Genomic DNA, 15220 nt, shown 5'->3' on the forward strand with positions numbered 1-15220 from the left:
GGGACTCAACCTGCCAGGGGAATAATATGAGATGATAATACATGAAGAGCTAGGAAGGACCTCAAAACTCATGCAGCTTAAGCCCCTCATTGTGCAGATAAGAAATCTAAGGCAAAGAGATGCTAGGTGCTTAGCAAAGGTCACACAGATGAGTAAGGGGCAGAGTCAAGGGATGAACTCCCCACCTTTGAGGCTAAATACAGAACTCTCTCCTTTCTAGCAGACTGGGTCCAGTTTCTTTCTCAGTTTTAGAGAAACAGAGACTCCCAAAACCTGAATCCTGGAAGGGTCCTTGAGGAGCACGTCATCCAACTTGTAGCTGAAGGAAAAACTCCTATCCAGCAGACCTGACAAGGGCCACCTCATCCCTTTAGTGAGGAGCCCCCTGAGCCACTTGAGGCACATCCTTACGCTTGAGATGTTTTCTTTAAATGGAACTGAACATTGCCTCTCTGCAGCTTTCCTTTATCATCTATGGGCCTGCCCCTGGGAACTAAGAAAAACAGTTCCAATCTACTTTCTAGATGACAGCAATCAGAGCACTTGAAGACAATCTTACATTTCCCCCAACTCTTCTTCTCTAGGCTAAATGCCCCTAATTTTTTTTAAATGATCTTCCCCTGAAATGAGTCTGAGGTCCTCCCCTGCCCCAGGGAACTTCCTTTGGTTATTTTCCAGTTTATCAATGTCCTTCCTAAATGTGGTCCCACAAAATGAAGGTAGAACTCCATTAAGTGGTTTAAGTAAAGAAGAGAACTTCTTCCTAGGACTGCCATCTTCCTAGTCTCAAAGCCACACTACTCTTAATTTGACTTAAGTGTCCATTAACTTCTTTCCCTTCCTCAGCCCCATCAGACTATGCTTCTGAGGCTGTAATCCTTATTCCCTCCTGGTTCTGCTTTGGATTCTCTTTTAATACCACATTCCCTTCTGTGTGTTGTTTTTAGAGTACAAGTACTTTGAGGGCAGGGATTTCTTTCTTCTTTTCTAGTATTTTCATCTGGAATGATTTTCTCCGTGCATCAAACTTGGTAAGTACTTAACAAACTATCTGGTCATATCCCTCTCATCTTGTACTTGTGAACTTTTTTAACACAGATGTTGGACTTTGCCTTTATATGTATGAAATTTTATCTCACTAGCATTTTTAATCAATCAGCAAATCTTTACTCAAGTCCTACCGTGTGCACAGAACTCTGCTATATGCTCAAAGAAGCAACAGCTGGATCTTAGACTATTTGGAAAATTGAGAACTATGATTTTCAAGAATAAATCTTCCTGCCAAGAATTAAACTTTTATCCAAGGCGTTAAATATTTACCATCTGGATTAAACTTGAGAAGAACTTAATCAGGGAGAACTTCCTTGTTGGATGTAAGAACAAGGCAGAGAAAGAAATAGAAATATAGAGATGAAGGCAGAGAGATAGAAAGACACAGAAAGAGACAGAGCTACATAGAGAGACAGACAGACAGAGACAGAGAGTTAAAAGAGACCAAGAAAAGGGGAGAGAAAGACACAAAGATAGAGAAAAATCTTCCTTTCAATAAAACTTCTTAAAATTAACTGCTCTTCCTCTAATTAAAAATCACTTAAATTCTAACTCTGAGTGATTTGATTTTGTTTCATGATTCCTTCCAGTTGTTAGTTTTTTTCCCATCCTCAAATTATATCTATATATTCATATGTCATACACATACACAGGTGTGAATGTGTAGACTCAGAACAAAGATTGGTGTCAGATAAGTCACCTCTTTATATCTGCTTCTGCATTATTTTCCTTATTCTCATCAATCTTATTCTAAAGCAATCAGCGGGGATATTTTGATATTTTATAAATTATGGAAATTGGGAATCTTTGTCAATTAATCAATTAGCTTTGATCCTCCATGCTGTTTATTAAATACCAATTAATAAATGGGACAAACCAATTTTCTTATAATCTTTTTCTTTCTCTTTCTTTCTTTCTACCTCTTTCTCTTTGTTTCTTTAAACTCCTACATTTAAGTAAATATCAAAGTTATTAGTTGTCCTGCTTATTGATAGTGTAACCAACAATAAAACTGGCACATGTAATTATTTAATCATGTCTCAGTTATGGGAAAAAGCCCACCCTAAGTATTTTTTAATTATCACCACAACTGCTGACCTCCTAAATTCTGGAAGCAAAGTCCTTCATGTCATTCCTTCAAGATAACAATTAAAGACTCAAGAATTTCTGCAGTTTCTTTACAGAAGTACTCTTAAATTTCTATCAGTTCCTTTAGAAAATAAGTTCTTTCATTCTCTCTCCTTTTTTTTGTTTTCTTTTCAGTCATCCCCAATAATAGACTTTCTGAAAGAAAATTCTGTCTTTCTCACAAAAGCACCACAGATAAATGGTAACTATTCAGAATTCCATGTTCTAAGGAGGAAAAATGTTTTTAAGTAAATTAATAATGCAAAGAAGATTAGATAAACAATGCTCACACCAGGTAGCTAAGCCAACAAAGCATTTACAAGCAACTATTTATATAAATCAATTGATGTGCTAATTAAAGTCTCCTAATTTACTTATTATAAAGCTAGTCACCTAAGGAGATATCCTTAGAGGTCTCTTCCAATTTGGAATGACTCTAGGATTTTTATCTCAACTGAGGAAGACTGGTGGGTTCTCCATAATCTAATCTAGTTTCACTTACTCTGTGTTTAAAGAATGAAGAGTGAACTTATCTTCACATATTTTATAATTGATTTTGTCTTTTCCCTGTCCTAACCTTCCCCTCTTCACATTTACAATCTTTAGTTTTCTTCTTTATTATCTTCTCATTCTCACTTCCACCAGAATTCCTCATTTACCATCACAGTTAACCTTGAATTCTAGAAAGTTCTGCAAGGAGGGTATAAGCTCAGGTAGATTTCTGCTGGACAAATGTCAAGTAGGGATTTAATGATGGATCAGGTATATCTGTTATCCAAAGATCAGCCTATAAAAGGTGGAGACCTTCATCATCAGATGATTGGACAATAGATGTCCAATCAGTCATAGTGACTCATCCAGACCATCTGCTAGTTGTACAATGATCTTGGAAAAAACATAGCTTTGACTATAAAGACCTTTGATAGTAAGGTGGTGTCGTCCAGTTCTGTAATAGCTTTCCTTCCAAGAAGCAAGGGTCTTTTAATTTCATGGCTGCAGTCATTCTCTGTGGTGATCCGTGAGCCCAAGAATGTAAAATATGGTACTTCTATTGCTTCTCTACCAGAAAATGGTGAAACCAGTTGCTAAGACTTTGTTTTTTTTGTTTGTTTGTCTGTTTTTATGTTAAGCTTTAAGCCAGCTTTTACATTGTTCTTTTTTACTCTCATGAAAAAGCTTCTTAATTGTTTTTTACTTTCTGTTTTCAGAGTGGTATCATCTAGCACATCTGAAATTGTTGACATTTCTCTTGACAACCTTAATTCTATCTTTTGATTCATCCTGCCTGGAATTTCACATGATATATTCTGCATATAAGTTAAATAAATAAGATGACAATATATAGCCTTATACTTTTTTTCTCAATCTTAAACCATTCAGTTTTTTCCATACAGGTTCTTCAAGAGACAAGATGATCTGGAATTCTCATCTTTATGAGGACTTGCCACATTCTGTTGTGTTGACACAGCTTTAGTATAGACAGTGAGACAGAAATAGATTTTTTCTGGAATGTCTTTGCTTTTTCCATAACCTAGTAAATGTGGCAATTTGGTCTCTAGTTCCTCTGCCTCTTCAAAAACCAGTCTGCTTTTGTATTCATTCTTGATTCATATATTGCTGAAGCTTAGCTTGCTGAATCACAATCATATCCTTTCTGGCATGTGAAATGAACTAAGTTGTTCAACAATTTATGCATTCATGGCATTGTCTTTGTTTAGGACTACAATGTAAATTTATCTTTTTTAATCCAATTTAATCCACTGTTAAGTCTCTAATTTTGTTGGCATATTGAGTGCAACCCTTTAAAACATCATTTTTTTTAGAATTTTAAATTGTTATATTTAAATTAAATTTAGAATTGTTAAATTGTTCAGCTGGAATTCCATGACTTTTACTGGCCTTCTTTGTTAGCAATGCCCCATAAGGCCCACTTAACTTAATTTGCTAGGCTATCTGGCTCTAGATCAGTAACCACACATCATGGTTAAATGATTATGTTTTTTGCATGGTTCTTTTGCTTCTGTTAAGCCCCTGCCATTTTAATTTTATCATCTTTATCATTTTTGCATGAAACATTCCCTTGATATTTAATTTTCTTGAAAATAACTTTTCTTCTTTTTTTTCATTATTCATTTAAGAAAACTTTCTTATCTCTCCTTGTTATTCTATCGGGTCGATTATTTCCTTTCTCTTTTTCCTTTTGCTTTCCTTTTTTCTCTCAGCTATTTGTAAAGCTACATCAAACCACCATTTTGCTTCCTTGTTCTTCATTTTCTTTGGAATGTTGTTTGTTACTGTCCCTTTACAATATTTTGAACTTCTGTCCATAGTTCTTCAGGCATTCTATCTACCAGATGTAACCCATTAAATCTGTCCATATCCATTTCATATTCATAAAGGATTTCTTTTTATTAATTTTATAATTATAAAAAATTTTTGACAGTATATGTTCATGAGTAATTTTTTATAACATTATCCCTTGTATTCATTTTTCCAAATTTTCCCCTCCCTCCCTCCACTCCCTCCCCTAGATGACAGGCAATCCCATACATTTTACATGTGTATAACCTAGATACAATATATGTGTGTAAATCCCATTTTCTTGTTGCACGTTAAGTATTGGATTCTGAAGGTATAAGTAACCTGGGTAGATAGACAGTAGTGCTAACAGTTTACATTCAATTCCCAGTGTTCCTTCTCTGGGTGTAGTTGTTTCTGTCCATCATTGATCAACTGGAAGTGAGTTGGATCTTCTCTTTGTCTAGGATTTCCACTTCCATCAGAATATATCCTCATACAGCATTGAAGTGTACAGCGATCTTCTGGTCCTGCTCATTTCACTCAGCATCAGTTCATGTAAGTCTCTCCAAGCCTCTCTGTATTCGTCCTGCTGGTCATTTCTTGTAACGTGCTGTTGTCTCCAGAAGCTAATATCTCATTATCTCATTAGCACTTAGTAAGAACCTAACAATTTCTTATAGAGCAATAATCATAAGGGATTTCTTTAGGTCATAGCTATATAGTTTGATGTTTTTTCCTACTTTCTTCAACATAAGTCTAAATTTTTCAATAAGAAGCTCATGATCTGAGCCACAATTTTGTTTTAACTGACTGCATAGACTTCTTCACCTTTGACTACAAAAGTATATAAATTATTTGAGTGTTATATTAACCATCTGATGATGTCCATACATAGTCACCTTTGGGGTTGCTGAAAAAGAGAATTTGCTATGACCACCAAGTTATTTTGACAAAATTCTATTACTCTCTGCCCTCCTTCATTTTGTACTTTAAAATCAAACTTGCAAGTTATTCCAATTATATTTTATTTCCTACTTCAGCATTCCAGTCCCCTATTGGGAATATGATATCTTGGTGTGTGTAAATATGTGATTTCTAGAAGATATTCTAGAAGATTTCTAGAAGGTCTTTATAGAAATGATCAACCTTGCCATCTTCAGTGTCAGTGGTTGGGGCATAGACTTTCATTACTGTAATGCTGAACAGTTTGCTGTGGATTCCAACACGTGTATTTCTTTAATTTTGAGATTATACCCCAGGACTATTTTCTCACCCATTTATTAACTCTGGGAAATTGGGAATATTTAATTTCTTTGAAATAATTTTTACCGACAGTAGTATATGTAGTGATTATCTGAATTAAATTCAGTGATTCCCATCTATTTAAGTTCACTAACACCCAAGATGTCAGTGTTAAACTTTCCATCTCTTGTTTGACCACTTATAGTTTATTTTGGTTCATAGTTTTATGTTCCAGGTTTCTGTGCTATATTGATCTTTGCAATATTGGACTTTCCTTCTGTCACCAGATCCATCTGAGTTTCCTTTTGGCTTTGACCCAGATGTTTCATCTGGAACTACTAGTCGTTTTTCCTCTTCTCTCTTCCCTTGTAGTATATTCCAACTTGAGAGGCTCATCTTCCGATGTCATCTCTTTTTGTCATTTCAGTCTATCCCTGGTGTTTTCTTGGCAAAGATACTAGAGTGATTTGCCATTTTCTTCTCCAGTGGTTCACCTTTTGTCAGAACTCTCCACTATGATATGTCTGTCATGGGTAGCCATGCACAGCATGGCTCACGGTTTCATTGAACTATTCAGATTCCCCTGGAATGACAAGTCAGGAATCTAGGAGGACTGAGCATTCACAGGGCCATATTTCATCTCAAAGTTTCTCATTCTACCCTGTTGCTCGAATAGATAATGTTTTAGAGGTCTACGTTTTTGGTGCATTTATGTCAATGGGATAGATTTCTGGAGCATAGTGAGAACTGCATGTCCTAATTTGGGGATAAATGCAGAGACAGGGAATTGGTAAAGAACATTTTGAAATTTTGGCCTTTTTCCTTTTTGGTCTCTCTCCTTTTTTTTCTGGCCATGGCTTCCAATTTTAGCTCTTCTCTAACAGACTACCTATGACAGTTAATAGCAACAAAGTCAGGGAGGGATGAGGAATCTTTGCCAAACTCCATAGTCATCCAACCTGAGGTGACTAATGAGGTCAGTGGAAGGGAGGAGAGAGGAAATAGAGCACATAGTCACCTGCCTTTTGTCTGCCAAATACCTGGCATCTGAAGTAACAGAATCAGGGGTATCTTCTATTGCTTGAATTTTGGAATCAGATAATTTGGCTTCAGTACAGCTCTGACACTTTTTACTAAGTAGTCTGGCCTTGAATATGCGACTTAAGCTCACCAGATCATAGTTCTCTCATTTATAAAATGATACATTTTGACTAATTGGCTAAAGTTGCCTTCAGTTCCAAATCTAGGATCCTAAATTGTAAATTGTAAACCCTTCTGGGCCTCAGGTTCCTCCTCTGTAAAAGTGAGCAACTTGAACAAAATGGTCTCTGAGGTCCCTTCTTGTTCTAAATCTAAATCTTGTGCTGCTCTTATAAATCCTGTCCTGTCTTACATAATCTATTTTAATCAAAATCATTTAAAAGAATTTAGATGGGCACCAACACTGAGAAAGAATTCCAATTCTTAGCAGCAAAGCGCACTCTAAAATTTTGGCTTCCATCTCTCCTTTCTGGTGAGATTGCCCGGGTTAAACTGATCTCTAGCTCAGCTTTGTTCTGAAGTGACCAGCAGGACTGATGTGAGCATAACTTGCCATCCTTGGCCAAGTAATTGCATAATCATGGCAATGTGTCCAAATCCTTCACTCTCCTCAGGACTCACCCCAGCTTCTTTCAGTGGAACATTAATCCTGAATTTTCTGGGAATACTTTATCTCTTCACTCCTTTTATTATATTACTTCCTGCCCTTTTTCATACTGGTTTGTGCTTGTCATATTTTCTACTATTCAAGTGGAAGTTCCTTGTAATTTATTTATCTCTTATATCTTATCTCAAGCTGACTTTCCATATCAGTTATTTAAAGTGGGATAATGATGAATTTTGACAGTGCTAACTTGAATGGAGGACAGAAGAAATCAGCAAGGACTTCCTATGGAAGGTGGGACTAGAGTTCAGCTTTGAATGACAAATTTATATATTATATAAGGCTTCAAAATTTGCCAAATGCCTTCAGCATGGTCTTCCTAGTTCCACCCTCTTGGAACAAACAGAACAAGTCAAATCCTGCTTCCTTGTGACATTTCACTCACGATCTGGACAGCCTTCCTTTTGATCCTCGCTAGCTTATCAGCATTCTTCCTAAAATATGAGGTCTGGTCTTGAACTTATTGCCCCAGACTTGGTCCAGGACAGAATCCAGCAGGACTGCCACTAACCTAGTCCTGGGTACCAAACTTTACAGAATCAGTTCATAATTGTGTTCACAACTGGGGTGACCATTTTATACTGTCAACTCATACTGAGCTTAGATTTCACTTAAGCTCCAAATATTTTCAGATGAATTTCCTCTAGTCATGAGCCCAAAGGTACAATTTTATATTTATTCCTATTAAATTTCATCTGATTAGATTCAACCCAATGTTCTTGCTTGTCAAGATCTTTTTGAATCTTGACTTTGTCAGTCTGTGTATTAACAAATCCTTCCAGATATATGTCAACTGAACATTTCATAAACATGACATCTATATCTTTTTCCAAGTCATTATTAAAGTTAATGTTAAAAAGAACATGGTGAAGCACACTAGATGCTAAAGGCAATCCCCTGGATTGCTCTTGCCAAATTGACAAATCAAACTATTAATAACTATTCTTTGGGTCTAACTATTCAATTCCGTTTCCAAATCCACTTAACTATTCCGTCTAGCCTATCTTTCTCTGTCTTTTCCTTAATAACAGAATTAGGAATTTGATCTAATGCTCTCCTAGAATTTAGGTTAAATATATCTACAGCAACCCTCCATCAATTAACTAATGACAAAAGCTGTAAGTAGCTATTTTAGCACTATCAAATCAAAGTTTAAAGTCAAATTGCAGTAGGGAGAAGAGAGACCTTGGACTTAAAAGAAGAGAATAAAAGAGGTTCTTACTCTCCTGAGTGAGAGGACATGACCAAAGGAAGGAGCACCCATCTTGGCATATGGGTCCTGATCATGGAGATAATACATGAGCCATCTGATAACTATTTATTTAAAATTATTATATTTTTGGGAATTTACACACATATATTGTATCGGTTATATTGTAACACATGTAAAATGTATGGGATTGCCTGTCATAAAGGGGAGGGAGTAGAGGGAGGGAGGGGATAATTTGGAAAAATGAATCCAAGGGATAATGTTATAAAAAAAAATTACTCATGCATATATACTATCAAAAAAAGTTTATAAATAAAATTTAAAAAATAATAATAAAATAAAATATGTTGTTGTTGTCAAAAAATAAAATAAAATAAAATAAAATAATTATATTTTCCAGTGAGGTGGTAAACTCAATCATTAATATTTCCTGAAAGAGTAAAAGTGTTCTTAGTTAAATAAAGTGTGTTCACATTTTGAGTTCCGTGCCAAAGGCCTGATTATATTGCCCTAGATAGAGGCAACATAATATATATATGTAATAATATGTAATATAATATAATAATAACAATAGCAATATAAAAATGTAAGGCAGTTAGTCTGATATGAATAACAAAGCTAGGGTGGCCCTTTAGAATTAATCTCCGCTTCCTTTTCTCAACCATCCCTTCAGAAATTCTAGAACTTTGTTGGCATTGAATTCATGAGCCTATGGTTTTCAAACCTTCTACTCCTTCAAAAACAAAACAAAGCAAGATCACCATTTGACCTTCACCAAATATGTGACATCTCTTTCTTTCTTCTGGTCATTCAGAGTTCTCCTTGTCCCCTAGGTCAGGTGACTGGAACAAACCTAGGGCAACCAGGGACTCTTGGGCTATTTATTAGCCAGTTTTGTTCTGTTTTGTCTAGTTCGAAGATTGTCTTCCACAGAAGGGAAAACAGGCAAAAATGAGAGCTGCCCAAGCTAGGCTTTTTCCCATCATTCTCCATCACCATTGTTCTGGTCAGCCTGAGTAGTCCTTTCCATTCTTCTTTCTTCCTCTTTCCCCAAATTAACTTTAAAAGCTTGTTTTAATGCCCCCCACCTTCCTCACCAGCCTCAGAACATTCTGAGCACCCAGACGCCATTCTGAGATTGTGTCTGAGTTTTGTTTTCTGATATCTGACCTTGCTTTGATGTCCCCATCATCTTAAAATCCAGGTCTGCTAAAGAGTTTCTTTTGCCTTTCATTATTTTCTTGGAACAAGTTCCCCTTTTCCTCCTCATCAAAATTGTTTCTTTGTGGCTTCAGAATTTCATTCCTTATATTCTCTAGCTCCTGGCTTGGTTTTCCTCAGAGAATGGTAGTCCATGGGAACTTGGCCATATTTCCTCTGAAATCTTTTCTCCAAAACTCCAGACTGCCTTAATCTCCTTCCTCATTTTCCTCTTCCTCATGCTCTGCATCATTTCCAATCTAGGAGTCAGTTCATCTTCATTGGTAACAGCCAGGTCTGGAAAAGTAGCTGTTATGGGAACAAACTTGACCTTTTAAAAACTGAAATTATCATTAAGGCAATTCAAATTAGAGCTGTTCATCTGACATGACCTGTGCATAATAAAGCCATATTGGCCCTTTAATGAGCACTACCTCTTCTGAATGATCAGGGTTGTTGAAGAAAGAAGCACCAGCTAATTGGAGAAGGGCAACTGTTGCCCCATCTTGCTTTCTAAAGGAGAAGAGGACAATCTGAAAACTATTGGGTCATGAGTTCAAATCCTAGCAAAATTCTAGAACTCAAAAAAAAATGGTTAGTAAATATTTAGAAAAGAAAGTCTTATCACAAAGTCAGACGGGTGTCATTAAATGCAGGCTACATCTGAGCAGCATTTTTGAAGCTGTAGTCAGCAAAGCCAAAACTAGGGCGACATGATGGGGCAACATCTGCTCCAGCAGCTGTCTGAATGAGTGGAGTCACTCAGCACTACTATGACAAGGGTCAGGCCTTGGACACTTTCCTCCTTCTAGCCTTGTGGTTTGTAGCATCCTCTGATGGCCAATTACTTTTGCTTCAGCCATCTTTGATATTTTTGGCAAATCATTTGGGGTTAAGTGACTCCCCCAGGGTCACACAGCTTGTAAGCTCAAGGCCACATTTGACCTCGGGTCCTCCTGATGCCAGGGCTGTTGCTTGATATACTGGCCCACCCCCGCCCTTGATCTTACCACAGAAACTCCCATCATCGTGTTTGTCCTTTCTTAAGTCTGAATTTTATCCTTTGGGATTCTTCTTCATTCCATCAAAGCCCATTTGACTTTGAAGTTGGAAATAATCCAAAAACCAAAAGCTTCTTCATGGGAATGTTTATGACAAAAGCATTTACCTTCACTTACGCTGATGTGCATTTCCTGTAAAATCCTCCATTTTATCCAGCTGACCTCTTTGTGCTTGCAATAGACTCCCTCTGATTCTTTTCTAATAACAGTAACTCCCATTTCTCTCTTTGTTGCCCTTACATCATTTACCTCGTGAGATTGGTGCGAGTGCTCTTCTTCTAATTTTACTCAAATTCAAAAATGGCTAAAGACTTGCCCATGGCCACACAGTGAGGAAATGGCTTAGCATTTGGACTCAGGTCTCTGCTGACAGTTGGTCCAGCCCCCCCCCCATGCCATCAGGAAGAACTCTGGTAGCCATGTCCTTCCTGAAGGCATCCTTGCTGAAACTGGGCCCTCCAGTCGCAAATCCCGCATCCTCTCCACCAGTTCCCACTGCCTCCCAGCTATTTATGTTGGTGTCTGATCCTCCCACTAGATTGCTACCTACCTGCCTCCCAGCTGATTGGCATCCCTGTTTCAAGGTCACTGAAACCTACTCATCATCCCTCCTCCAGTGGGAGATGCTCATTTCTCATTATGAATATTCAGCAGGCTTTGAAAGCGGTGAAATGGATTCTTCTTATGTGTGTAACAAAGACTTGGGATAAAGGTGATAAGTGAGACTGATAAGCAAGTGAAGATGATTTTATCTATCAAATAAAAGAGTTGGATTAGAAGGTAGTGAAGGTTCTTCCCAGCTCCAGATCCAACAAATTCTAAGTGTGACTGAGTGAGTGTGTATATGTGTGTGTCTGTGTGAGTGTGTGTGTGTGAGTATAAGTGTGTGAGATTGTATGTGAGTGTTTATAAGTGTGTGAGTGTGTGAGTGTGTGTGTGTGTGTGAGTGTGTGTGTGTGAGTATAAGTGTGTGAGATTGTATGTGAGTGTCTATAAGTGTGTGAGTGTGTGAGTGTGTGTGTGTGTGTGTGTGTGTGAGTGAGTGTGTGTGTGTGAGTATGTGTGTGAGATTGTATGTGAGTGTCTATAAGTGTGTGAGTGTGTGAGTGTGTGTGTGTGTGTGTGTGTATGTGTGTTCCATGGTCTTTCTTCTTCCCTTCCCCCCACCAGCTGCCCTTCCCCTAGTTCTTGCTAAGGAGATAGGAGTTTCCAGTTTCTCCTTTGAATCACCTTTTTCTGCTTCCCCTGACGTCTAACCCTGCACTTGGGAAGACTCTGCTAGCAGAGTCCAAGCTTGGGCCAGTTCTGCCCAATCAGAAAGCTCTGAGCTGGTGCTTCATACTTAGAGGAGTTTGAAAAGGCTCGGCCTCAGTTTGGCCTTGGGAATTGTCTTTTCTGACCACAGCCCTCCCTAAGAGTCTGGCCTGGAGGCAAAGAGGCTGGCCTTCATTTCAGGAGGACAATCTAGATTGAGGAAGTGACCGTTTCCTGAAGGGCAGGAATACAACCATCCCTTTAGCTTTGCCAGATGTCATTTAAATTTGCCTGGGACTTCACTTGGGTCAATGCTGGCTTGGCGTCTCTTAGCTGTGCGACCTCATGTAAACTGCCTCACCCTTCATCTGTTAAATGAAGGGGCCAGACTAGAAGCCAGGGAAGGCCACATCTATGATGGCCTAGAATGATAAGTTGCCGTGTTTGTGGTGGGTAGAATTCTGGACCTGAGGCCACATGTGAGCCTCGCCACTTGTGGCTGGTTAAGTTTCCAGAACTAAGCTGCTTCCCACTCCCTCCAATTCCAGGAGGGGCCTGGAGGAGAGGGAATGTGTCTTTCTTGCGCTAACTTAAGGAAAGCATCTTAATCCCCCATCTGTGTGCTTCCTGCCATGATTATCGATTCATATACATGAACAAAGCATCCCCCAACCATCTGCACTACACTCTATCAATAATACATACAGAGGGAAAGTAGACTCAAGTTAAGCAAATGGGATAAGTCACATTGATCAGAATCTTCAAGCTGTCCTCCTTAGATAATCTAACTTCTCAGCTGGACACTTTGTTGAGTTTGAATCTGTTTTCTCTCATCATGTCCAGTCTGCTTTGGCTTCCCATGCAGACATCATGTGATATTCTGGGGCTATCACTAGAACGATGAACAAAAAGTCCAAATCTTCCGGACCCTTAGAAGTTCACAAGGTGCCTCTTTCTGAGGGGAGGAGGTCTAAGACCAAAGCCAAGATCCAGGGCTTTGCAGTTCCTTCCAGTTGATTCCTTTTCAGTGGTTTAACTGAAATCCTCTGTCCTCTCTGCTTCCAGGTATATCAACCTGCTGTTCTGTCTAACTCTTTTCTTTTTTATAGGCTCAGAATCGATGGCCAAATATCTAAGCCAAAACCAATAGCCCTTGCTTATTGGAGAGAACAATTAAGAAATGTTCACACCTACTAAAATGATCAGGACACGTTTCCCATCTTGGCATTTACTTTAAGTGATTTGAAGTGATTTGATTAATTACCTCAATCAGCCATCTCCCCAAACTAAACTTATGTTAATTTTCCTGATTTCTTCTAGTGATGGCCCCATAGAGATATATGCAGATGAAAGTGGGATGGTGGCAAAGTTTAGATATCACTGCTTGATACAAAGTTTATGACCTTTTGTGAGGGAAGGGCAGGAATATTCACTGGGTCAGAGAGTCCTCCCATTCTTCAGACTCCACAGCATGTGATTGAGCATATTGAACTATGGTGTTGAGTTCTTGAAGAGCTATGTTTAGACCCTTTTAAATTTTTTTTAAAATATTCTTTTCATTCCCTTCCCTTTTACAAATTGCTTTTTTGAGATTCTATGTTTAAAAGGTGAATTGGAGAATTTCAAAGAGACTCTTTGTTCTAGAAGGGATAGGCCACGGAATATGCTGCATAGTGTGTGACATTTCTAGACTGTGTACACTATAACAACATGGACTAAAGTCAATCACTGCTCTCTGTGAGTTGACAATGACTTTGGGCCAGCACTAGTGCTGGGGGACCAATTAGAGGAATTTCTCGTGTCTACTCAGCAAGATGCCAAAAAATATCTACCTCCAGGGAAGGGATTGTTCAGACAAAAAAAATAAATAAATATATATATATATATATACATATATATATATATATATATATATATATATATATATATATATATAGTCATTAAATGTCATTAAATAAATTGGGGAATTCAACAAATTTAACCAACAAATTCAACCAACTCCCCTTAAATTTACATGAAATCAAGGTTTCTTTACAACTTCAACCTATTTTTTTTAGTTCTGACTTTGGGGGACAAACAGAACAAGGCTAATCCTGCTTCCATGGGACAGATCTTTAAGAACTAGAGAGGATTTTTTAAATTAAATTTTTAAAGAAGTAGAGGAGAGCTGGCATGTCCTCACTAAGTCTTCTGGGCTTCAGGCTCACCCTCCCTAATGTCGTCAATGAACTGGGCTCTCCAGTCACTTTCAATCTTGCTTATCTTCTTTTGGACATTTTCTAGCTTGTCAACATTTTTTCTAACATTGGAGGTGACACTCCATGTGTCCTGGATGTATTGGTTAAGTGACCTGGGCAGAAAAGAGCACAGAGGGCCTTGTGCCTCCTGCATCCTGAGTCCTGGGCCACTCTGACTTCAGTCTAATGGAGCACTGATCTCACATAATCATGCAGATTCAGACTGAGCTTGCAGGCCACTAAAATCCTCAGATCTTTTTCAGATGAATTTCCAGCTAACCAAACCCTCAGTATTCTTGATTTTGTGCCATTGGTCTTTTTTTTTTCCAACATAAGCATAAGATTCTGCTTATAAATTTCATCTGACTCAACTTGGCTCAATGTTCTAGCCTGCTGTTTTTTTATGCATTATCTTTTGGCTTCATTTTTTAAAAATTATGCTGACCTGAGATTTCATCAGTGTAGGGAACTCTCCAGGAGAAAACTCCCTTTATCAATGTATATTGGTACATTTTCTGCTGCTGAAGGCCTAAGAGAATGGCAGCAGGAAACTGAGAAGTGGTTGAAAGGCTTCCGGAAGCTGTCCATGGTGCTGAAGTTGGTAAACCCGCCAGACCTAATTATCCCAACAATCTAAACTTTGGTAGTTCTAGCTTATCTTTATGATTCCTCTGCTTTATTGATTCTGGAAACTATTTTATTTCAAGAAATAGAGGGTTCAGCAGGAAGAATTTTGAAGTGAAGATTTTTTTATCATCGTATTCATTGATGGTTCAATGATAAACTTTTTGGAAGTTCCAGTACAGTGCCCTAGGAATCTGCTTATGGCCCT

The sequence above is a fragment of the Sminthopsis crassicaudata genome, chromosome 2 (genome assembly GCF_048593235.1).
Source record: "Sminthopsis crassicaudata isolate SCR6 chromosome 2, ASM4859323v1, whole genome shotgun sequence".
Lineage (NCBI taxonomy): Eukaryota > Metazoa > Chordata > Mammalia > Dasyuromorphia > Dasyuridae > Sminthopsis > Sminthopsis crassicaudata.